Genomic DNA, 26,158 nt, shown 5'->3' on the forward strand with positions numbered 1-26,158 from the left:
TAAAACAGCAATGAAAATCCAATAAAACAATTAAAACAATATAAAAATATAAAACATATGATTAAAATCAATTCCTCCAAAATCCTCGTGCTGTAGCCATAAATCAGTCCGGGGTCGTCTTTACCATTTAATCTTTGAAAGCCTGGGCACATATATCTGTTTAAATGTAGTATTGAAAATTTGGGTTCACCTTATCATATACTTCTTTATGACCACTGTGTGTATGTTCCTTCAAGGCATCTGGCCACCTGTTCTGAACTCATGAATTTTATAAGGTTATCTGAAGCAATGAATATGTAGAAAGGGTTTCACAAGTTGCTTCCTCTGAAAAATAGCTTATGGCACCTGATAATCTCCCATCCAAGCCCTAAACAGGGCCAGTCCTTCTTAACTTCCAAGATCCATGCACTAAACATTACACAACACCTGTAAGATTTACCATAATTCCCATGAAAGACACTATCTCTGTTTTTGTGTGGTGCATTGCAAGCTCAACATGAATGTGTTGTAAAATCAGAATAATATGACACAAAACACAATAATGACATCAAGATATTTAACAACTGCATTCATCATTTCTCTGAAGACGAGATTGCTGTGCAAAGAACTATCCTGTTTTGAGCTGTATTAGTCATTGTGTGTATTCCAATAGCTTTGATTTACAACTAGAAAGAAACATTTGTTTTTCAGTTGAGCTGAATATTGATTTTTCACTTCAATAAATTTCTCGGTCTTCTAGTAAATACAAGATATTATTTTAGTTCCAAAAGTTTCAACCAAGAGATTGGCCACTATGTTTCTTTCTTGGACTGCAAGTGGAAGGGTTTGTGTCTTCCACTTCTGTGTAAAAAATCTGTGTAAAATATATTATGAATAAGGAAGAAAAAAAGAAACTCAAAGGTATGTTACAATCAGGCCTGTGCCTCACGGAGGTGACATTTCTTATCTGCTATGTGCCTATTGTTGGAAAATTGTAATAACTTAACAGGTTGAAAATTGTTGTTCAAGACTGTCCTTGAAGGCCAATTCTTTGAAACACATTCTTTACAAAGGAATTTCTCCTTTGTGACCCTGGTGGTTTTCCTCCTGTCCTTTCCCTGCAGGTAGAAGCATCTGACTGTTCTTTCTAACAAATAAAACAGTAAATTTGGCTCATAACAAAAAAAACTTGGTCTGTTTCATTTGTGAATTCTCTTTCTCATGCAGCATGTTTGAAGAACACTGAAAAAACAATAGAGATCAAAGAATGGCACTTTTAAAAAACTGCACAGAGCTATAAAAACAAGCTATTCAAAATAAAAGATAAATGTCAAAACAGTCGTAAGAACTGTTATTATTACAGTGCTGCTTTTAAATTATTTTAATGGCCTGTGTGAAGAATTGACAAAGTCAATAACATAGAGTTGTCTCTAGGAGGGAAAATCCACAATTTGGAAGCAGCCACAGAAAAGGTTGCATGTCACATTTGACATCTACTTAGAAATATTTTAAACCTACAACCATCTAAAAGGCTAAATTGTTCAGCAATGAGTGTCATAATTATAAGTTCTAAGAATGGCTCTGGCATGCAAGTGGATATATGTTCACTTGGAAGTAATGCTTGCTGAAACACAGTTGTGCCCCAATAGCAATTTACATTATTCAATGTTGTCTGCATAGCAGATTGTGTGAGCTTAAATATGAACAAGGGAATTGTTATCTCCATCAGAATTTACTATGGAGTATTTGCTGGGATTTTCCAAAATCCAGAATAAAAAAATGTTATAACACTGTATAAATGATATTGATGTAAGATATCAGCATATTTTACATGTTGAATCTACACTGTAGAATTAATGCAGTTTGGCATAACTTTAACTACCATAGCTCAATGCTATGGAATCCTGGGTTAAAATTAAAGGGGACAGAAACCACAGTGACTTCTTTGTGGGCTCCTAATACAGACTCCCCATCCAGACTGAAGATTTGGTTGATGCCTTCATAAAACAAATGACCAACTATTCAAAAAATGAGAGATACAGTAGCAGCGGGAGATCTCCAACCACCCTGATATTTGTTGGAAGTCATATGCCAAAAGTCTAAGGCAGGGGTCCTCAAACCTTTCAACCAGAGGGCCAGTTCATGGTCCTTCAGGGTAGTTTTTTTTAGGGTGGGGAACTATAGACTGAAAAAAATAACAAATTCCTATACACTGCACATATCTTATTTGTAGTGCAAAAATCATGAAAGAAAAATACAATATTTAAAATGAAGAGAAATTTTAATCAACATAAACTTTCCAGTATTTCAGTGAGAAGTGCGGGCCTGCTTTTGGCTGATGAGATTGTAAAGGTAATTAGGATCATTGTTGTTATGTGCCTTCAAGTCATTAAGTCTAAAGTTTAGGGTGGGGGCTGGGTAAATAGCCTTGGAGGTCCACATCCAACCCAAGTGCCTTAGTTTGGGGATCCCTGCAAGAGAATCAACTATTTGAGATTTGAGGCTAACCAACAGAGATGGTTCAATCGGGTAGAAACTGTGGGATCCTGAGGTAAGAGTGGCCATGTCATCTAGGAATTTGTTGTACAAAGGAAAGGGAAAGCTAAACATAGTGAAATCATCACTCTGGACCTAAAGGGAGCTGACTGTAGTAAGCTTAGAGAAATACTGAGTGAAAACCCTTGATCAGAAATGTTCAAAAGGAAGAAAGTTTATTGTGCTTGGGAGTTTCTTCAAGAAGACGTTGAAGGCACAGCTGCAAATAATTTCAAGAAGGAAGAAAAGTTGAAGGTATCAAAAGAAATTGGGATGGATGGACAAAGAGCTTTCAAATGAGCTGGGATTTAAAAGAGGCATGCATAAAAAACAGAAGAAGGGGAAACCACCAAGAAAGAATACGGATGAATAGCTAGTATGTGCAGTGGGGAAGTCAGAAAAATGAAAGCCCTGGCTCTCTATAGTGGTTGAAAGAAAATAAATGGGGTTTTGTGTTTGTTTTTGGCTATTTGGAGTAAGAACAAGGAAATGATAGCATCACTGCATAGAGAAGATGACAAAATGTTAATGGGGGTAGAGATAAGTGCTATTTAATATATTCTTTGCTTCAGTCTTCTTCCAAATGGGAACTGTTCTAAATGGCAAAAACCATGCAGAAAGGGGATTACAGCCCAGCAAAGGTTGAGAACATAGCTAAAGGCAGTAAAGAAATACTTAGCTACTCTAAGAATGTACCTCTCTGGGACCAGATAAGCTGTCACCAAGAGTACTAAAGGAATTTGGAGATGTAATCTCGGAACCACTCTCTATAAATTCATGGAGCACAGGAGATAAAACTGCAAATTAGAGGAGGGCAAATGTTCCAGTCTTCAAAAAAGGTAAAACAGAGGATCCGATCAACTACCAATCAGTCAGTGTAATGTTGCTGCCAGGAAAGGTTCGAGAACAGGTTGAATGATCACCTGTGTACACATGGAAAGGAATGTGTAATTGCTAAAGGGCAGAATGGATTTCTCAAAAACAAGTTATGCCATATCAATCTTCTCTCTTTTTGATAAAAACTTTGTATATCAGAAGAGTGCAGTGGATGTAGTACATCCTGATATCAATAAGACTTTTCACAAACTCCTCTATTATATTCTTGCTGGTATACTGATAAACTTTGGACTCGACAGTGTTACAGTTTGTGGATCTGTAATTGGTTGACAAACCAAACCCAGAAATTACTCACCAATGATTTCCCTTCATTCAGAGACTAGAACATAAACCAATGAATTCAACAGTGGAATAGATTGTCTGGACTCAGCATCTTTGGAAATCTGTAAACAAAGTTGAATGGGCATCTTTCAGAGATGTTTCAGGGAGTTGACTAGATGATTGTTGCTCTAACATGAATAATTTATGGCTCCTTCTACACTGCCATAAAATCCAGGTTATCAAAGCAGATAATCCACATCTGATCCTCTGAAGATGTTAGCCAAAGAGGCAGGTGAAACATCATGAGAAAATGCTGCTAAAACAGCCTGGAAATCATACAACACTCCAAGCAAAAGACTTTTTAAAAAATTAAATGATCTGCAGAAACCAGGTTTTGAACGATGTGATATTCTTCCTTCCACACTTAGTTATAGTTAAGTATTGGAATAAATAAAAACTACAGCTCACTGGAAAAATCAGTAACATCCTTATTAAGTTACAATCACAATATATTGGATTATATGTGTCTACACTGTCATATAATCCAGTTCAAAACAGATAATCTGGATTTTATATGGCAGTGTAGAAGAGACCATTGCCTCTATTTTATGATTCTGCACTTGGACCTGCTCTTATGTTTCATGCTTGTTTTTATATACATAAGGTGTTTTATGAAGCTTATGTTGAAATGTAAGTTTCATAACAAAATCAGTGTAAATTAACTAAAGACAAGTTGTATAAGAAAAACAATGAATACTTGTTCCATCATGTAAGCATGGATAATGTGGCTTGGCATAAATGACAATCATGAAGATTTCAGCTTTGATGCTGACATGTTGGCCAAAGTTTAATTGGTGTCTTGCACATGTGTAGGTCACCTTACAGTAAAAAAAAATTCTGATGTGGAATTGCCTTAATTTAATTCAAGAGTTACACATGTAGTGCCACTACTATACATGGCAGTGGATTCACATGGATATTGCATAAAGTTAGGCCTGTTGTGGATATGCATTTTACATAATTGCATATGGATATCCAACAGAGACTGCATGTGCATAGTGATTCCTGATCCTCGACATAGGATGGTAACCACTAATTCACTTCACCTCTGCATCGCCTTTTGCAATTCAATTCATTTCTGGGTCTATTACAGTGAAAGCATTTAAGATAATGCTGGGACAGGCTGGAGGAGGGGAGGGAAAGAAAAATAATTAATTGTAACACATTTCTTCAAAATGATTTTAAAAATAGATTTAAATGTTTACAAACAATAGTTCTCCCCATTAATTGAACTTGCACAATCAGATACCACAGTCTTGCATATCTTCTACATTATATATTTTCAGACCACTTATAGACCACTAAGTCACAAATTATGTACTGTTTAAATGTCAATTGATGGAGGGTTTGTTAGTTTTTGTTTTTGTTTTTGGAAGGGGGAGGAGAAGTTGGAAGAGGTGCATGTTCTAGTTAATTCAAGAGTATCAAAAACAAACCTTAATGAAATATAGTGTCCCATCATGCAAAATTGTAACAGACACATTCCGTATGTGGAGGTGTATCTTTAAACACAACCTAATGAATGACGCAGAAGTGACAAAACTGACAACACTACTTTCCATTTAGACCTGGATAAACACAAAATAATGTACACATAATTAATCAGATATATATTCATATATCTGATGAATTATATATTAATTATTGTAGGCTTGCCTTACAATTGAGATAATACTAACAAATGAGTTAATTCTTTGAAGACATTCTTGCTTAAACAGGAACTACATAAATATCTTTTTTTTGGGGGGTCACAATAAAATAATAGCAAAACGTGCCATCGAAGGATGGAATATAGACAATACACAGTGGATGAAAGCAGCTACTGTGCTTTTTGGCAGTGTTCTATCAATGCAGCATGATAAAAATGTGAATTGGGAACTTCATATTTAGATTCAGAATAGAGCAGAGGCAGCTCTGTTCATGTGTCAGATATAAACACTGCACTACTGAATTTGGATCCTGATATAGAAAGGATTGTTTAAGCTTGTACTTGGCAACTGCAAGCACCATCTGGTGAGAAGGTTGTAACCCTTTTTGACCAGATTAAAAACTGGCAAGTATGATCCATAATCTCAAGTCTAGACTACTGAAATGAGCTCTGTGAGGGGCTGCTCTTGCCAACTATTGGCATGCTTCAGCTGGTTCAGAGCAAATTGGCTCTGGCATCTATTTTGGTTTCCTATAGCTTGTCTTCCATGAAGGCACAATTAAGATTGGAGTTTGGAACCATAAAAATCCTAGATAGCTTACTCCAAAATAGCTTTTGTAAATTACCTCTGCACGATGATAGTACTATGATATGAAAAGGCCTATTAATTAGTAAAAAGATGCCTATTGGCTAATGAATAACCATGTGTTACATTTGGAAAGCAAGGGCTTCTTTAAAGAATCATGAGCATAAAACTCCCTTTGCTTGACAGAACGTTATGCTATTCAGGAGCACATGTATGCAGATGCATCACTACCACCATCATCACACACACACACACACACACATGCACGAACACACACAAAGACAACAGATGTGAAGCATTATTTGTCCCCAGTATACTTGTGAGGTAAAAGCTTAGTACTTTTGCATATACTTATTCTATCTATATTGTTGTCTGATTCATTACATTAACAGCTAAGAAACAGAGCCAGTATGCTGTAATAGACTGAACTCAGACTAAAACAAAGTTTCTCATCATAGAGGAAGGCAAAGACAATCTCTCTCTGAACAAATCATACCAAAAAAAGTCAATCATAAGTTTGGATTAGGGTCACTAGAAGGCAGAAATGACCTAAAGGCTCACAACAACAACAACAACAACAACCAAACAAAACATTTCATTTTGACACTTGAAAAAGGCAATATTTGTCTGCTGAAATTCTGCTTGTATCCATCAGCACACACAAACGTACACACATGAACACAGTCACTTACACCAAACCCTCAAAGTTCTACATTAATAAAATAATAGCAACACTCTGCCACTGAGATAAAGGCCATTGAGGCCATACTAGCTCTGCATTAGAGTTACAAAGAATATTCAGACATATTTAAAACTGTTTCAAATGCTTGTTTTTGACTGCCAGAAAATCCTGACAAGAGAATTCTGGACTGACATTTTCTTTTTTGCAGTTTCAGATGTATTCTCCACAAAACCTATCTATGCACAAAGAAATATGTGTGAACCGTGCACAGAATAAGTCCACAACTACAATATGTTTAATACATAAAGCAATATTATATGTATAAAATAATCATAGAATCATAGAATAGTAGAGTTGGAAGATACCTCATTGGCCATCCAGTCCAACCCCCTGCCAAGAAGCAGGAAATCACATTCAAAGCACCCCTGACAGATGGCCTCTGCTTAAAAGCCTCCAAAGAAGGAGCCTCCACCACAGTCCGGGGCAGAGAGTTCCACTGCCGAACAGCTCTCACAGTGAGGAAGTTCTTCCTGATGTTCAGGTGAAATCTCCTTTCCTGTAGTTTAAAGCTATTGTTCTGCGTCCTAGTCTCCAGGGCAGCAGAAAACAAGCTTGCTCCCTCCTCCCTATGACTTCCCCTCACATATTTATACATGGCTCTCAGCCTTCTCTTCTGCAGGCTAAACATGCCCAGTTCTTTAAGCCACTCCTCATAGGGCCTGTTCTTCAGACCCTTGATCTTAGTCACCCTCCTCTGGACGTTTTAGTCATTTTAGTTGCCCTCCTCTGGACACATTCCAGCTAGTCAACAACTCCCTTCAATTGTGGTGCCCAGAATTGGACACAGTATTCCAGGTGTGGTCTGACCAAGGCAGAATAGCATGACTTCCCTGGATCTAGACACTATACTCCTATTGATGCAGGCCAAAATCTCGTTGGTTTTTTTAGCAGCCGCATCACATTGTTGGCTCATGTTTAACTTGTTGTCCATGAGAACTCCGAGATCTTTTTCACACGTACTGCTGTCGAGCCAGGCATCCCCCATTCTGTATCTTTTCATTCCATTTTTTCTGCCTAAGTGAAGTATCTTGCATTTGTCCCTGTTGAACTTCATTTTGTTAGTTTCGGCCCATCTCTCTAGTCTGTCAAGATCGTTTTGAATTCTGCTCCTGTCTTCTGGGGTGTTTTGTGTTGTCTGTCTGAAGCTTTCTTCATTTTATATTTGGTAAACATACTGAATTAGGAGTTGGTTTGATTTGGATGCATGCAGCTAATTTGGGATTTGACTTGCTCCATGTGTCAGGAACAGACCAATACTTATCTGGATAAAGAATGAAAGGAAAGTCAGGACAAGAGGTCGATGCTTCTCAAAGCTTACCATTAAAGTAATTAGTTGCAATTACAGTTCTAAAATGATAAGAGCTCAAGAATACTTAACTGTTAGTATAGTTATTCATTTTTATTTATTATGATCACTTAGTTTTTACTAGTTTAAATAGTTTTAAAGGTTTTTTGAAACTATTGTTGATTCAGAAAAAGAATACAGTGAAAGAGCAACAATAATACAAAAATCAGACTTTAAAAAAATACAATGCTAAAGCTATGCATGTAATTAGCTACTAGGCTTGTACACAGATTCATTTTGGATGTTTGCCTTTGGTTTATTCAGAAGCTCATAACAGCATAAGTTCAGGCACCATTTTTAACTGGCCACAACAGAACAGTGGTTGTCGAAAATTGGCTGCTTTTGGTTTTTTCCAGTTACACATTGAGTGCTGGAAGAGAGGCAGCCACTAAAAGGACAAGATCCCAGGAAGCAATGTTTTTTAACCCCTTTCTTTAAACCCAGGTCTTGTCTAAAGACAGAAGAGAAAGGATCCCAGGAAGCAAGGTTTCTTAATCCCTTTATTAAGCCCAGGTGTCCTCTACAGACATAAGGGAAATGATTGCAGAAAGCATTGTATCTTAACTCTGATGCTTTTAATTCAGGTCTTAATGAAGGATATAAGGACAAACAGCACCTAAAATGATGGGAAGGGGAGCCTGGCACCCCCCCCCCCTCCCCATAATGGGCCAGATAGAAACTAATCTTTCCCAGATTAAAAATTGATTTCTGCCCTCCCGAATTTGGGAGGCTCCCAAAAAACAGATCAGGACCCTTACCAAAATCTGGAATACCGAAATGGATCACAGTTTACCTGAATTGTACAAGCTTACTAGCTATTACAATACATTACATTACAGGACAAAATCAAAAACAGACACATCAACAACACACACATCTATATTAATATACACATAAAAACTATACTAGCCAACAAACAAAAGCTTTTTAAAGGCTTTCACAGCCAGAATCACTGGAGTGTTGTGTGGTTTCTGGACTGTATGGCCGTGATCTAGCAGCATTTTCTCCTGATGTTTTGCCTGCACACTCTGAGTGCCTCTAGCAAAAGCAGTGGCCACCTGCATCTGAACAGTGCTGGCAGAGAAAACCCATTAAGTTGAATTGACTTGAAGACACAGTACAACAAAAGATCAATGTTGATTGAATTAAAAGTCTTGTAACCATACTTATATTGGGCATAGTTCAAGGAGGAGAATGTCACTCAAAAGAGCAAGAGGTGGTTCCAGTATATGTAAACAGAATGGTATTTTCTAGTACTGATGGCCCTCCACATCTGCAAATTTCACTTTTGAGTATCAGTGGATTTGATTAATATGTTTTCTGTGAATCTCTAGATCCTCCAGTGTCATTCTCTGCTCAGCTTTCAGTAGATGTTGATGCTGGAGGATCTAGAAATTTATAGAGGTATTATCTCAAGTAATACATACATACGTACATGCCTATCTATATATATAAAAGGGTAATGGCATCACGGCACTGGACAAAACAACTAAACTAAACGCCCCACAACCTCAAAAATTGACAGCACAACCTCTCATCCACGCCTCTACGTTCATACAACAAAAAGAAAAGAAAAATAAAGTCCTAACCACAGCAACGCGTGGCCGGGCACAGCTAGTATATATATATATGCGTGTATGTGTATATGTGTGTGTGTACACACAGAGAAAGAGAGAGAGAGAAAGAGAAAAGCAATACACTATAAACACAATACAAATATATTATAATTCACAGGTTTTTTAGCCCCAGTAAACATGGAGGGCTAATTGTAGATTCCTGGTGCCAGTTTTGGCTTGGGCAGGGTAGAACTGTCCCTGACTGGCCTGTAAGTAGCCTTGGAGAACAGCTTGTGCCTCTGCACAATCTTTGAAAAGGTACAACTATTCATGTAACTGAGAGCTGCATCACCATAATGCAGCTATTGGATCTTCTCCATTATTTAGAACTAGTTACTACCAAGTTCTACTCCATAAGAGTCTATAATCCTGGGCATAAGCATTATACAAAATGGAAATGGTGGTAATTTTTTCTCTGAGTTATCTGAATGAAAAGTTTGCCTTACTATCCTGAAAGTCTGGAAATGCAAGTTTATATTTTGGTTACTAGAGAACTGACAGACATCAGAAACTTACTCCTCCTTTATACATAAATGGAACTGCTTGCAACTCAAGCTTAGCCTACACTGGATCTGAACCTAGTATCTGCTCCTTAATGTATTCTTTAAGCGAAAAAACAAAAAATAAAAAACAAGCTGCCTTGACAGATTTAACTTTCCATTCATTGAGAGTACTCAAGTGCTACATGCCAGTAGTTTCTGTGGCATAAAGCTGGCTTGCAGGCTGGCTGGTACATCAAAGGAAAAAGTGTGTCCCACAGCATTTTTATCAGCTAATAAACAACTGGATATACTCAGAATATCTAGAATGCCTAGTTGCAAAGAAAAAAAAAAGTATCTTTGATGGCAGCAGGGGCACTATCATATCTCTAGGCTAAAAACCTAAAAGGAGCTCATGACATACAGCAGGAGCCACTGCATACTCTCTACAGCCACAAAGCTTTACTTTTGCAAATAGAGGAAGTATGTGTGTGTGTCTGCACTTCTTTTTCATTACCACTTGCTTTTAATTATCCACTTGAACACATAGGTACATCTACTCAGCAATTCAGGTTGTAAATATGTGGAAATTAGTTCCATAATGTTTCCTTCGTAATAAAAAAGCTGGTTCAATGACTTTAGAATCTTTCACAGCATGTGAACTATCACGCTGACAGTCGAACAAGACTAACATATAAAATGTTGAAATGTGAAGGACTGGAATGGGGGCTGGTGAAAGAAAAAAAATCTCATTTGCCACATTTATGCTTAAAAAACATGTACACTTTGGCTTCCATTATTATAAATGTAAATTGATGCAACTAGCATCTGGAAACATTAGTCAATTCCATCTGGATACTGGCATCCACAAAAATTTGACACACACAACAAAAACCTTTTACATAGCCAAATAAGCAAGGAGTCAGGATATGAAATATCCTTTTTTTATTTCCTCCTTTAAAGTATTCTGTACATAGCATTAGGAAGCAATGTTGCTGACATTTTTAAATACTGAACTTACACATGTTTAGCATTATGTTAGCAGCCATTAGAATGGGGCCCCAAAAAGCAGCAAAATCTGCTGTCTTAAGAGAAATAGAAATGTTGAGATCTTTTTAATGCATTCAGTACAAAGTGATTGAATGATATGGCCAAGGAATGGGATCAAAATATATTCAAGTTCACAATAGAGCAGGTTTCCAACACAGCCAACAATCTCTCTCCAATTGACACCTGTAAATGGGGTGATGAATTTGGAGTAGAATTTCAGCTCATCCCTAGCATGTCTCCTAACATCTAAGTCCTAGTAACTCAATTTTGTTCAAATTGCATCATATCTTTCTCCCAAGTTCACAGCAACTCACAACAGATCAAACCAAGGTTAAAAACAAATGTGTTATTTATTTTTGTGTGTGTATATACACACACACATATTGACATGCCTACATGGGCAGAAAAATCCAGATCCACCCCAAATTGACTGTTCCTATGACATCTGTCTACTTCTGGTCAACATTGCAGGTTTTACTGGGTTAAACCAGCTTTCCCCTGCTTTAGACAAATTCAGAGCTCTAGAATTTACTGGAAATTCTGGAATATCCTGCAGGTTTGTCTGGATGATGAGATCAGGTTCAGTATGGACTTATCTGATATCTATATGGGACACTAGTACTATTTCCCTTTCCCCGAGCTCATCAGCCCTCCTCCTTCTTCCTGGTCATGCAGATGCCTTTCCTGATGTTAGATCGGAGTGCCCATTGGGGGAAAACTGCTTTTTGTTTCTGTTTCATATCTATGGTTATGCAACACCCAGAAATCAGAAATGTTATTGATCAAGCAGTAAAAAAATACTGCTGCTGCTGCTCAGTCATTTAGTCGTCTCTGACCCTTCGTGACCTCATGGACCAGTCCACGTCAGAGCTCCCTGTTGGCCGTCACCACCCCCAGTTCCTTCAAGGTCGAGCCAGTCACTTCAAGGATACCTTCCATCCATCTTGCCCTTGGTCGGCCTCTCTTCCTTTTTCCTTCCATTTTCCCCAGCATCGTGACCTTTTCCAAGCTTTCCTGTCTCCTCATGATGTGGCCAAAATACGTCAGCTTTGCCTCTAATATCCTTCCCTCCAGTGAGCAGCATTATTTCCTGGAGGATGGACTGGTCGTCACCTTTTCTTGATCGCTTCAGCTTCTGTTAGGTCCCTGCCATCTTTGTTTTTGATCATGCCCATTTTTGCCTGAAATTTGCCTCCAATGTTTCTGATTTTCTGGAAGAGGTCTCTTGTCCTTCCTATTCTGTTGTCTTCTTCCACTTCCATGCATTGCTTGTTCGAAAATAGTTCCTTGTCTCTTCTGGCTAGCCTCTGGAATTGTGCATTTAATTGGGTACATCTCCCCCTATTGCTATTTCCTTTCTACTACAGGTTCTTGTATTGTAATAGCCTTACATTTATATTGGGTTGTTGCATGTCTTTCGGGCTGTGTGGCCATGTTCCAGAAGTATTCTCTCCTGATGTTTCACCCACATCTATGGCAGGCATCCTCAGAGGCTGTGAGGCATGTGATCACATTTATATTATTAGCTTTCCCTTTCCTGCTTGCTGGGGGGGGGGTGAGTGTAATTTACTGACCCCCCCCCCCCAGTGAAGGAGACCAGTAATCAAGTAGTCTCAGCCAGGACTACTTCTAAGGGGTATTTTCAGTTCATTGCAAGCACTAATCGAGACAACAATGGAGCTAGTGACCTAGTGGAGGACCCATTCAGTCTGTGAGTAGGGAAGGGAGGGGTGTGCATAGTCTTGCTTGTCCACCAACCCCTTTCCATTAAAGACACAGAAGTGGGGCACTGAGGACACCATGGCTCCATTACTTGGAGGTTTTGATGGGGGTGGGTTTGCGTTTTTGCTATCTCCCCCTTGTTTGCTGATCCTTGTTCCCCCATGTTGGTTGGTGGTCCTGAGGGCTCCCACCTCCACCCTCACAAGTGCAGCCATAGCTGGAGTGCTCTGTGTGGGTAAAGTGTGGGGATCTGGGCCCATTGAGATTTTCATGTGGTTACCTTGCACAGGGAGATTTGGGTTTTTTCAGACTGTGCAGCTTTATGGCTCTGTGTCGCTTGCACATCGCTGGTCTAGACTTCGCTACCATGGGATCACAGCCACCTGCCCCATGTGGACATTTTTGGGACCACATGCTGTTCCTAATTTCACTTCCCTTTGGGCTTGCCAGCTGTCAGAGATGCTGGCCTATGGAGGCCCATTGCAGCCAATGCTTTTGGGCCATGTGTTGTAACGGTTTGATGGCTTTTCTTTTTTTCTATAGAGGCCTCTGTGGTGGCCATTCTGGGGCTTAGTGTGCACAAGGCGGTGACGATCTTGGCTCCATTTATTTCTGTGCTTGAGAGGCCATCTTGGTTTCTGCATGCAGAAAATGCCACTGCAGCCATTTTGAATGTCGTGTGCTATTCTGGTCACCCTGGATAGATATATTCTTTAATTGTTATGGCCACTGTTTAATGATTTGATAGGTTAATGACAAAGGAAAATGCTGTTTTATTTAGCCATCCATTATTGATGGTCTGTTGCAACAACAACAACAACAACAACAACAATGACAACCCACAGTACAGTGGATGACTAAGAGGCTAAGTGTCTTACATGAAGCCAAATAGGATAGTTAACATGTTAATAAGTTGTTGTAATTGTGAGTAAATAACACCAGGATGTATTGACAAGTAGGGTTGTGCACGGATTTCATTTCCCCTGTTTCTTGTTTCCTTCAGTATTTCAAGATCACGTACGACAATGGCTTTCCTGGTATGAAAACTCACCCAACACAAAAGCAAGCAGGAGCCGATCTCAGTTCCTCCTCCCCTATTCGGCATCATAGGGGCCGGGCTGTGGCGCAGCTGTTGAGCAGCTGCCTTAAATCACTCTGACCATGAGGTCATGAGTTCGAGGCCAGCCCGTGGCGAGGTGAGCACCCGTCAATTAAAAATAAAAAATAGCCCCTGCTCGTTGCTGACCTAGCAACCCGAAAGATAGTTGCATCTATCAAGTAGGAGATAAGGTACCACTTATAAAAAAGTGGGGAGGCAAGATTAACTAATTTACGACCTGGAATGAGGAAGTGCTGTCAGTGTGGATGATGAAGCAGCTGCTCCCCCCTGTGGCCAGAATCGAACATCCTCTCAGAAGAAGGTTAACTTGCCTCTGCGTGTGTCTCTCAGTCTCTGTTTGATGTGTTTATGGGCATTGAATGTTTGCCCTATGTGTGTTATAATGTGATCCGCCCTGAGTCCCCTTCGGGGTGAGAAGGGCGGAATATAAATACTGTAAATAAATGTAAATAAATAAATAGTGAAATCTTTTTGATTTTCCTTTATTTTCCTGATTCTTTTTATTTAGAGGGAATGGTTGGGCGTTGAGAACTTGAGGGGCAGTGAGTGGGGTGCACACACCTGCATTTGGGGGCTTGGAGAGTCATCCTTTTACCATCTTTTTCTCTTTCCCTTCCTCTCTTTCAGAAAATACTTCTAAAAGATAATAATTATTGTTAATTATAGTAACCCCACCAAACAAAACGGGAAGCCAACCCCCCCCCCCAAACAAGCCAATAGAAAATGGATCTTTTGGCACTCCCAGAGCAAAAACAGATATCTGCCCTCCCATACTCGGGAGGCTCCCAAAAATGGATTGGGGCCCCCACCAAAAGCCGGGGCACTAAACGGCTCACAATTTAACTGGATTGCACAACTCTATTGACAAGTGTGCCTTTCAACCACTCAGGACTGTTTGTTTCTATGGCTTGTAAGTTTTTTATACTCAACTAATGATTTTTCTATTTTTTCAACAGCATGGCATTGAAGAAGAATAAAGGGCAAAGGCCTAGCTAAAAAAACTCCAGTTAAATGCCCGCCTCCCTCAGTACCTTCTTCCTCAGATGACAAATGTAGTGGGCATGCCATAACTGTTCTGGTAGCCCGTGTGAGCATGTTGGAAACAGAGAAGGAGGGCCTAGGACCCCTCCTTTAGTTCCAGGCCTCCACAAATATTTATTTTCTCTTTTGTTCAGGGAATTGGAGAAAAAAAAGAAAGAGGATATGGATGATAGAAAGAAAATATTAAAAAGAGAAAGGTAGATCGTAACTGAGCTAACTAACTTACTGGTTTCCTAATTTATGTTGGTGTCATTGTGAAGATTTATCCGGCTAGGGCATTCTCACTATTTTATTTTCTAAGCATCTTATACATGGCTTATGTCAACTTCACAGCCAATGCTTGGCTAATGTATGAGAAACATTCAGGTGGCCAAGTATCCCACCCTTAGGTGGGATCTTAGAGACAGCCAATTATGGATGCAGATGATGACCACTTCTTGTTTTTTTTAATGGTGAGAGGACTGACAGTGGCCACATGATGCAAAAATACAAAGAGGGGCAGTCCTTTCAGCAAGGAGCCCCCCAACAGCAACAGCAACAGCAGTGACTGCTCTGTTGGGAATACATGGCCCAGGGAGTGTGCCCACATAAACCCTGCACATTTCAGCATTTCTGCTCAATTTGGAATTGAGTACACTCCAGCAAAAATTGTGTCAAAGGTCATCTTTTCAGGTTTATTCAAGGTGAGAGTCAAACCACAAAAAGGGAACAGAATTCTTCCACCATTTCAAAAGGGTCCCAGTCCAATTAATTTTCACAAGCTAGGCTACTGGCTATACAGATACCCTAATGCCATCAGAGTTTATATCTTGGTGTGCACCTAAGGCACCCAGCTTGGTGAACGCAAGGAACAGGAAGCTTTTGTGTATGGGCAACTAAGGTGGGGACGAATGGGAATGGCCTTGGAGCTGTAGGGGAATTCTGGCCCTACTGAAGTCTTGTGACTGGGTTGGAATTCTCTGAGAGCAACTCGGATGGTTGTGCTCAGGGGACTCAGGCACCTCACCCACATTAGCTGAGGAGGAAGTCTTGGATGGCCACTTCCTCAGTTTATTCCACACCAAGTTCATACCCTTTATCAAGTTGTTTGCAGGTCATGAAGAAAGTTAAATAGGTAACATTAATAAAGTTGCTCATAGTTATCCCATGCAGTTGTCTGGTCTTATTATTTTAGTGGTGGAGGAGCAAAGAGTTTCACGGAAAATGGCACACATTCATTACAATCCCTGTATTTGGTTTTCTCAAATGCATGTCCTATTTCTCCCAGTCATCATGCTGAGAAAGAAATATTTGCTGCTAATTGCTTAAGCAAACTAAAGGGCCCTGGGGCATGGATACCAGTAGGCAGACACAGCATGTGTACCAAAAATAACTCTCCTTTTCCACAAAACTGTGTGCCAAAGAAAGAGGTGACTTCTTAGGATGCCTAAGGGAGTGTACAAAGTGATATTAAAGTGAAAGTTCCGATGACAAGATATTCATAGCTGGGCAGGTATATCATCCCCTTTCAAAAGTGCTAATCTTAGAACTTGTCCAGACTGGCTAAATATATTGAGAGATCAATGTTTATTTTATTACTGTAACTACCACTTTTGTTTCCAAGATCCATACAGGATATTTGCGGCATTTCCAGATCTTTCTGTGATTCTGTTTATTTCTATCATCCGATAGGATATATTCTAGTATGCCAGTCTCCTTTCTGTTCCCTTTAACACTCTCCTGATATTATAAGTGGGATCTACAGTTCTCTGTACATGTGTATGTGGATGTGATCATGCATGTGTAACCCTATGAAAGTTAGTTTAGTCTAATCAGTAAGGAAAATCGAAGGAAGGAGCTATATTTACTGTTTAATTTGTGCTTTTGTACCATACTGTTCATTTATATTGCACGGCATAGCAGACCCCTCCCCACACGGATGAAGCCGTGAAACAAAAGTGAAAGCGGCATGAAAGCTTTGCTGCTCCACTTGGTGCTCCCCGAACAGCCCTGGGAGCATGTCTACCGGCTGTGCTTGTTGCCCCTTGCCGGCCTCAGTGCCTGCCTTGCAGCCTGCTTATTCTTTAAGCTCAGGTCTCCTTTGCATATCGAGAGGGAGACCTCTCAGAATTGGTGGAACCTTCAGCCCAGTCTTTAAGCTCAGGTATCTTGTGCATATAGAGGGAAACCTCTTAGAATCAGTGGTACCATAAGACCTGCCTTTAACCTTAGGTCTCCTCCACAGATTGAGAATAAAAGTCTCAGAATTATTGGTATCTTAAGCCCTTAAGTAAGAAGGTGGGACCAGGGGGAAAAGAGGGGATGTTTTTAAGGACATTTTATTTATAGAAAAAAAAATCCCTAAAATTCGGGGGATGACCCAAACCTTGTAAGAGTTGGAGAGCAAAAAGTGGTAGATATGCCCTCCATGTGTGGTGATGTTCACCCCTCTAGTACTAAAACTAAGTGGAAGGGGAGCATGGGCAGCCCACCTATTGCTGTCAGTGGGGCAAATGCATTTTAAATATTCAGATGGTGAAACAAAATAATTCATTCGGATAGGCACCAGTTTCGGAAGCAGCGGATGGATATGGAAATGGAGCCATACAAATGAAACAAACAGAAACAGGAACTGATTTCATACAATTGCACAACACTAATATTTACTGCTGGAGTTCAAAAGGAGAAGAAGAGAGCTAGAGAGGAGTTGCAGTTGCCAGAACTAAATGCACAGACTAAGGATTGATTCAGGCTTTTTTATATCTGAAGTAGTCTAAACATTCTAAATCTACCATGCCCTCTTTTTTTAAAAAAATCCAACCCTCTCTGGAATGATATTAAGGATCTTGCTCTATATTAGGGCAACCTACATTTTTCTGTACACTATTGCTTGGAATGAACATGCTATGTGCATCTGTCCAAAGAGTGTTTTCACCAGTTCTATTATGAAGATATTTTTTAAAACAACCCAAAGTTCAATATTTAAAAAGTAGTTGCCTCATAAAATTTTAACTATCCCACATACCAAAAAGTGTAATGAATCCAATAGGAACCCTACAAAGATTAAACTAACATTTTCACTGGATACATGCTCTCAGGTCCACCTTTTCATTTTTTTCCCCAAATGGCAATCCCATACTTGCTTCTAATTCATGATGTTTTTCCTGAAAATTTAGGCACCAGGCAATGGTCTATTAACTTACAGCATTTTTTCTTCTGCCAACTGGCATGTGTATTTCCCTCGGAACACTAAAAATTTTCCCAACATTTTTCTCTTGAAACCAGTGCCAAGAACCCGGATTTGGTTTGTCTTCCAAAAATAACCACCTTATCTCAATCAATGCTATTAGCTGCTTCTATTATACCTCAAGCAGTTCCACTTTTATTGTCTTGGAAAGTCTAGGGAGCTGATCACATTAAAGGATACTCCATTTCTGACCTCGTTTGCATATGCATCTCGACATGTCATATCAAATTACATTTGTCTCCTGTCATCATCATTCTGTTGAAAACTGTGTGCAAAAGGTGGCAGAGATGGACCATTTGGACACGGGATTCATACTGTGTTTTAAAATATAAATAGCATGAAAATGCTTCTTTCATGTGTGATCAACGAAACAGTAAGTGAGCTGTCCCCTATGCTGTGATATCCCCTTTGGGTGTATCTGTAGGCAGTCTCTGCAGACACCGGGATTTGTGAGGAAGGGAGCTGTAACCATTGGCCTCTAGCTACGTGAGGAAAGAAAACCTCAATGATGGCTACTTTGAAGTCTTCAGCCCTTTTTCAAATATGTGTTTTCCTTTTGTGCTGTTGCTTACATTTTAACTTTAAAGAATATGTCATTGTACACATTCAAGTGATTTCATAGTTGATGAGGTTTGCAGTAGTCTCTGGATATGGCTGAAAATACTGCAAGTCCCATTGTCTGTGGTCCATCCTTCCTCAAACCCCTTCAAGTTTGGTCCAGATCCATGGTCTATGGGATCTGCAGTAGTGTCTGGATCTGGGTGGAGGTACTGCAAATCCCATTGTCCATGGTCCATCCTCCCCCAAGCCTTTGTATAGGTGTTTTATTTGTAAGGGCCACCTTTTCTGTTTGCAGCTCTCTACTGCACATGTGTGAGAATTACAATTCTTGTGATATCATGCCTATGAGACTTCTCCCTAGCAGCATCACCTAGCAAGTATTTTTAAAAAATGAGAAAGAGAGGAGGGAGTGATATCAGCAGAAATTATGACGAATTGAGAAGAGCAAAGATTCTGTGGTGTGATGGGTCAAACCAGATTACTTTAAACAGTAAGAAATTCATGTGATGGAGGGTGTATGTATCCTGTTGGGATCCTGCATGCATCCTGTTGTAAAAAAAATGTGGATTGCATACTGATTTAGCATTTTAAACTTTAAATGTTATGAGGTCCTAGATTTGCCTCATGCTGCCTTAAGTCAAGGCCATAGTTAGAAAATTTGGCCTTTTGCATACTGTGGGTAGAAGTGGTGACTAAACCTTTTATTTTCTCAAAGATTATGCAGTTCCATTAAGGATCTGTATGTACTACGTCTATGTGACAACCTGATAAGAGTAATAATACGTTAAGTCCATGGCAAGCCTACCTGTTCAGTATCAGCGTAGAAATAATCCCATGTGCAAAATTGTTTCTTTTATCACTTACAAGGCATTATCAGTTTGTGAAAAGATGGGAAGGGAACAGGCCTGTGTGCTAACTGTGTACAATTTTCATACAAGCTTGACCTCTCTATGTAGAGTAACTACCACCCTAGCCATTCTACTTCTTTTTCAAATGTGCATTCTTTGTCATGCAGTTAAAATTCATTATATAATGTTGATCTCTGATGTCTCTAGGAAGATTATTTGTTGTTGTAATGTGCCTTCAAGCCAACACCAACTTATGGTGACCCTTTCATAGAGATTTCTTGGCAAGAATTCTTCATGTGCTATTTTCCACTTCCTTGTTTAGAGGTTGAGTGTGAAATGTCCATGGATTTCCATGGCTGAAGGGAATGTAAACCATATGACCTCATCATAAAGGCCGCCCGAAGTACCACACTTCATGACGATTCCAGTGGTGCATGCCGGGGGTGTGAGGAACCCATTACCCCATGCCCTGCATAGCTCAACTCACCCAGCTGAGCATGCCACAGGGGAAAGCATTGGTTGTATTAGGAATATCATATAATTACCTATATTGTATGATATGGCTGAAGGGAATTTAAACCATATGACCTCATCATAAAGGCTTCCAGAAATGCCACACATCATGGTAATTTCAGCAATGCATGTTGGGGGACATGGAGAACCCATCACCCCATGCCCCGCATCGCCCAACTCACCCAGTTGAGCATCCCACCGAAGGAAGCATCGACAGTCTGGCTTCCCCCCATTGTTCCTGGCGGAACATGGGAAGCCTCCCATGTTGCTGCGGTAGCAGCATTCTCCTCTTTGCCATCCATTTAAGCACAGGACCCCACCAGAAGTAGTTGTGCATCGTGTACTGGGAACCGGCGGTCTCTGAGCTTAAAAAGGCCATGGAGCATGCCAATGATTCTTCCCCCATCTGATGAGGTCATTAGTCTCTTTCAGTCCAAGTCCAACATTCACACCGCCCATATTAGGAATATCATATAATTGACTATATTGTCAAATATAAAACATGCAATTCTGCAGCTCAGGAGCTTTCTTGTATAATTCTCTTGAAGTATTTCTTGTATAATTCTTTTTTGCCAAAATTACTATCCCTTTCTTAAAGACTTTATTTCCTTTAGACTATTCTCAGATAAGATAATTTTTAAACCTGCATAATAGCAGGGAGCAAGCAAAAAACCTTGCAGTTAAATCAACATAGTTCACTGATTTGCCTTCCGCATTTTGGGCATGAACAGTGAAATATTTCAAAATTCCCATTAGCACAACTAAATTTTAACATGGACCATAAATTTCCCTTAAGACCCACAGGAACTGCAACTTCATTGGATGCCTCATGGATCAGAATTCATGGATTCTAGTTGATATAGTATTACAGTGGTATTAATAAAGAAACCCTTCTGGCTAAGAAAAGGCATTAAAGTAAGCAGTCCAAGAGTTGAGAAATGGGATAAATAGAATGTACTTTTAGGTAGCCAATTTTAAATTGCCAGTGGCAATAATATGAATTTTGTCAGAGTCACTGTATGGATGGATCATGCTAAAAGCATAATAGAAAATGCAATTGAGCTAGACTAATGTAAGATTACTACTGGCAAACACCATCAAAACTGCCTTGATTTCCGTAACCAACAAGGCAGCTAGCCATTTGTAGGGGTTACATTTTAATATACATAACATGCTCATAAAGATAATGGGAACTGACTTTTAGCTTTATTTCACAGACATTTCAACAAATTGTGATGAAAGTTAGAATTAAAACAATGTTACTTTTGTACATAAAACTACATCACTGTTTGCTACCATCCCAAAATGGTTTCTTTTTGCAGAAAGCAAGATATAATCATGTTTTGCAGAAAGCAAGATATAATCATGTTTCATGAAATAGCATTATGTTTATAAAACTGTTTAACTTCAAAGTCCAAATGAGAATTTTCAAGTACTTTTAGTTGTATTCTGTAACCTGTAGTTTATTGCAACTCTACTGAAATAGGAAACAGGCCATGTTTAACTATGTTATATTTGAAAATCATCCACTTGTACATACCAGGACTCTTTTTCAGAGATCCTTATAGCCTCTTATGCTTAATGGCATTGGACAGTACCCAACATGAGTGAAGCACAATGTAAGTAAAATAAAAGTGATAGCATTCAAGTTTCTAAAGATATATGTCATCACTTTGATAAATATACCTGCTAGGAAGGGAAAGGAAGTTTTTCAGCTAAAACTTAATTGACTTCTGCGAGGTATTCAGGAGAGGAAACAGCAGACTCAGATGATAGAGTAGACCACACATTCTACTGGAAGGATCCCTACTGTAATTCTAGAAAACCATGCTTCCCAGAGCAAGGTATAACAGGTCCTGGAGTAACTATATGGGTATGTTCCTGCTATAGAAAAATCACAGAAAAATAACGCAAACAGCTCTTCAGAGTCTCATAAATGTCTACTACTGCAGGGAGAAATGAAAGATTGTCTGAGGTGCAACAACTTGGCTACTTTTTGAAGAGTATGCATGGTGCCTGGCTTCATGGAGGGACTTTGCGGGAGATATGGAGGTTTGACTATCCTCATGAATAATATTTTTGCCACTATAATCAGCCAATGCTGCTTTTTACAGAATGCAGTGATTAGAGTGGGACAACAGAAAACATCTTTTGTCTCAAATACTAGGAACTCGTGGGATACCTTAGACCGCTGTTTCTTAAACTGTGAGTCCTGACCCCAGATGGGGCCCCCTTAGCTCAGTGTTGCAGTCATGAAAAAATTGGCAGCAATAAAGGTGTTCTGAATGTCACCTGGTGGCTGTTTTAGATATTTACACAAATATGCGTTTACAGTGGATTCTGCAGAAGATGCTTCAGCTGTATTTAATAAAAAGGAATATTAGCCTGTTTTAGAAAGTCTTGCAAATGCTGATTTGTTATCAGTAACTGTTTGAATTTTATACCTATTTGATATACCTATATGTCTGAGGTATTCTGAAGTGGAAAATTTTGAGAAGCTCTGCTATAGACAAATATCGCTGTAAAACTATAATGAATTGTCATGTTTTGAAAATGTACCATTTATGGAGAATACATCCCTGAGACTACAAACAATACTGTGGGTAATGTGACTTGATGACTTCTATGGATAGAAACCATAGGTAAAGTATTTAATGTCACATGCCAAGTCTTGGTATATGTAGGGCTTGGAGCTGTAGGTTATCAAAGGCTAGTTCACCTCAACACACATCCTCCTGCTTTTTTAATGAGCAACCAATCCTCCCAGCATCAGGAGGAGAATGTAAGAGTTCAGTGTACACCTTGGCAAAAGTCAGTGCTCTGCAATAGCTTCTTTAGCTTAGGTGTGTGTGTGTGTGTGACAGAATCTGCCTTTAGAGCTAACTTGGGTGTTTGCTCTCTCTTATAAAGTCCTAGGACTTGGGAGGGAATGCCCTGGGTTTGCCTTCCAGAAAATGACAAACCAGGTTCCCTCATGATCATATGTTTTGTCCAAGGCAGGCATGTAGCCGGGGGGTGATCAGCGAGAAGGCCTTACATTTATTATTTAAACTGTTATGCTTATTCATATCATGATCTGATTACCATGCTCAATATATCCCATATGCATGTGGGTATTGGGATAACGATACAAAAGGTTTGCTAGGGTAGATCCTCTCTCACTCAGACTCAGCCCCCCCCCCCCCGAACCAAAATCCCAGCTCCCCCCTCCCCAAATCAAAATCCTGGCTACCGGCCTGGTCCAAGGGAAGGTTTAGGGTGTGGTGATCAATTGACATTGGGCCTTAGTTAGATCCACATCAGATTAACCCCCCTTCCTCTGCTCATCCCCAGGCAGAACTCATATGGGTTATAGGTTGAATAAAATAACTTTTTTTTCCATTCAATTGTTTGAGTTTGATATTGTTATTTGATGTCAGTCATCAAAATCAAAACACATATCAACTACCTTAGTGTAGAATAAACACAATGTGTAATAATAATGATTATGATTATGATTATGATTATTTATTTGTATTCCGGCCTATCTCCTCAAGGGGATTCAGCTACACGGCTGATTCAATTGAGTGGAAATTGGACTACCTTCACAAAAAGTCTAAACCACACTACAGCTGACTTCATCACATATGGCCATATCAGCTTTCAGCCCACAGAGGGATCGGCTATTTTGTCAAAATTCATACAAAGTTTCCACATTCATCCAGAACTGCCATAAAGCTGCTTAGCTCTTGGATATAACAGATAAAATCACTACATGAAAAACACAACACTGGTCACTGTGACAGGCAACAGAATTGAAAACTGAAAGATCAAGATCTTCCACACTGTTTCCCAGTGGAAGAAGCAGTTACGTATTTCAGGAAACAATTATGTATTTGAAAGGTTTTATGTACTCATTAGAGACTATTCTCTCTCTGAAAGAAAACCTTATGTCTCTGAAAAAAATCCCCCCTCAGCCTTTGAATATAAAACAATCCTTCAATCCAGAATAGGCAAGTCAATCATTTTAAGAAGTATAGTAAACAGTGCAGTGAGATGTGAAATGTAGAGCTTTATTATGTCATTTCTTTTCTTGGTCCTATCTAAATTGCTCTTACATGTTTGTATTTTTAAGTCTGTATGCTGTTTGAAGGTCACATTTGCAAAAGCTCAGTGATATTGATGTGAAATAAAACTGTAAGAAACCTTAAGAGTGCCACAACAATGTGAACCAAAAACTTGTGAAATTGGCCCCACTAGAGAATATTGCCTTGAGGCTCAATGTCAGTTGCAACCAGAAGCTCTAGTAGATGCTGCTGATAATAAGGCCATTCAATAAATCATCACAGGGTTGATCAGTCAACTGGTATGAAGACGTGGAAAGGAGACATGTTTGAACTTAAAACTATATTATTAAAAGTTCAACGCTCAAGGCCTCAAAACAGGTCAAAAGAAATGTGCCAGACAGGAAAACAGAAAGTTTACAATTTCACTAACTATGGAGAGGCTTGAGAAGTCCCTAGATCAGGCCTGCATAACCTCGGCCTTCCATGTGTTTTGATCTTCAACTTCCAAAATTCCTGACCATTGGACAAGCTGGCTAGTGGCTAGGGATTCTGGGAGGTGGAGTCTTTAACACCTGGAGGATCACAGGTTGTGCAGGTCTTCCATAGACAAACACACTTTATACAGAATTATAACACTTTTCCTGGAAGGCTCAAATAGGGCAGCTGTTATACACATCTAGTTAAAGTTACTATTGTAGTGTTCTTTGTAGCATCATCTAGTATTGGGACTCTAGATGAAGACAAACACGTTGAGTTCCCATATTAGTGAATATCCACAACAGTTGCTTCTCATTAAGAGTAGAGTTAATCCTCTGTTTCACATACAGACAGAGGAGGTCCAACCATAAGGCGAAATAGGCATTTGCCTGTGGCGCCATCGTCCCGGGGGCACCATCGTCCTGGGAGGAGGGCACCACTCTCCACCTCCTTCTCTTTCGGGCCTTCCAGAGGCCACGCTATCTGGGCTATCTGGGTTATCTAAGTCCACACTGCCCTATATCCCTGTTCAATGTTTAGTGCTAAATTTGCAAATATAGTAATCCCTACATAACATTATCATGTATTGAACTGCTTTTTCTATTGATTTGTTGTAAAACATGATGTTTTTGGTGCTTAATTTTTAAAATCATAATGTAATTTGATGTTTTATAGGCTTTTCCTTTATACTTCCTTATTATCCAACATTTTCGCTTATCCAACGCTTTTATTTTTCAGTGATTGGTTTGGGGGGGGGGCGCCAAAATTCTGTTCGCCTACACTTGAAAAATACCTAGGGCCGGCTCTGCATACAGACCCACAGTTATAGGGATGCAGTTCCTAGTAGCCATTTGATTTTACTTTATAAGGAAATAATAGTTTTCATGGGGCAATAAAAACTGTAAAGGTCTAGATACTAAACCCTGTAGGGTTGCTTCCCATTGGACAAGGCAGAGCTACTCATTTATAAATTATTTTTGACTAGAATCAGTCAGGGATTAGAACCCTCTGTAAAGAAATGCTGACCAATAAAAGGTAAAGGTAAAGATTTCCCCTGATGTTAAGTCCAGTCATGTCTGACTCTGGGGGTTGGTGCTCATCTCCATTTCTAAGCCGAAGAGCCAGCATTGTCCGTAGACACCTCCAAGGCCATGTGGCCGGCATGACTGCATGGAGCACCGTTAACTTCCTATTGATCTACTCACATTGGCATGTTTTCGAACTGCTAGGTTGGCAAAAGCTGGAGCTAACAGCGGGCACTCACACCTTTTCCGGGGTTTGAACCTGGGACCTTTCAGTCTGCAAGTTCAGCTGACCGATATCTGCCTATAACTCACATTTTCCATCAGACTGTAAACATGTAATATTTCAGATACTCCAGGGTTGTTCCAGAGTTTTGATCAAAC

At 39.5% G+C, this 26,158-nt stretch overlaps 1 protein-coding gene across 4 annotated transcripts in view; it reads right to left on the reverse strand.

Annotated features, from left to right (window-relative positions):
• Nucleotides 1–26,158, reverse strand: part of cntnap4 (contactin associated protein family member 4) — a 338,818-nt gene that overhangs the window by 236,189 nt on the left and 76,471 nt on the right. The window contains exon 2 of one of the 4 annotated variants that reach the window (XM_008103193.2): nucleotides 3,707–3,794. The exons of the other annotated variants lie outside the window; for them this stretch is intronic. The gene's annotated coding sequence lies outside the window, so the exon portion shown is untranslated. The remainder of the gene's footprint in view (nucleotides 1–3,706; nucleotides 3,795–26,158) is intronic. 4 annotated transcript variants of the gene reach the window in all.

The sequence above is a fragment of the Anolis carolinensis genome, chromosome 2, assembly GCF_035594765.1.
Source record: "Anolis carolinensis isolate JA03-04 chromosome 2, rAnoCar3.1.pri, whole genome shotgun sequence".
In the NCBI taxonomy this organism is placed as follows: domain Eukaryota; kingdom Metazoa; phylum Chordata; class Lepidosauria; order Squamata; family Dactyloidae; genus Anolis; species Anolis carolinensis.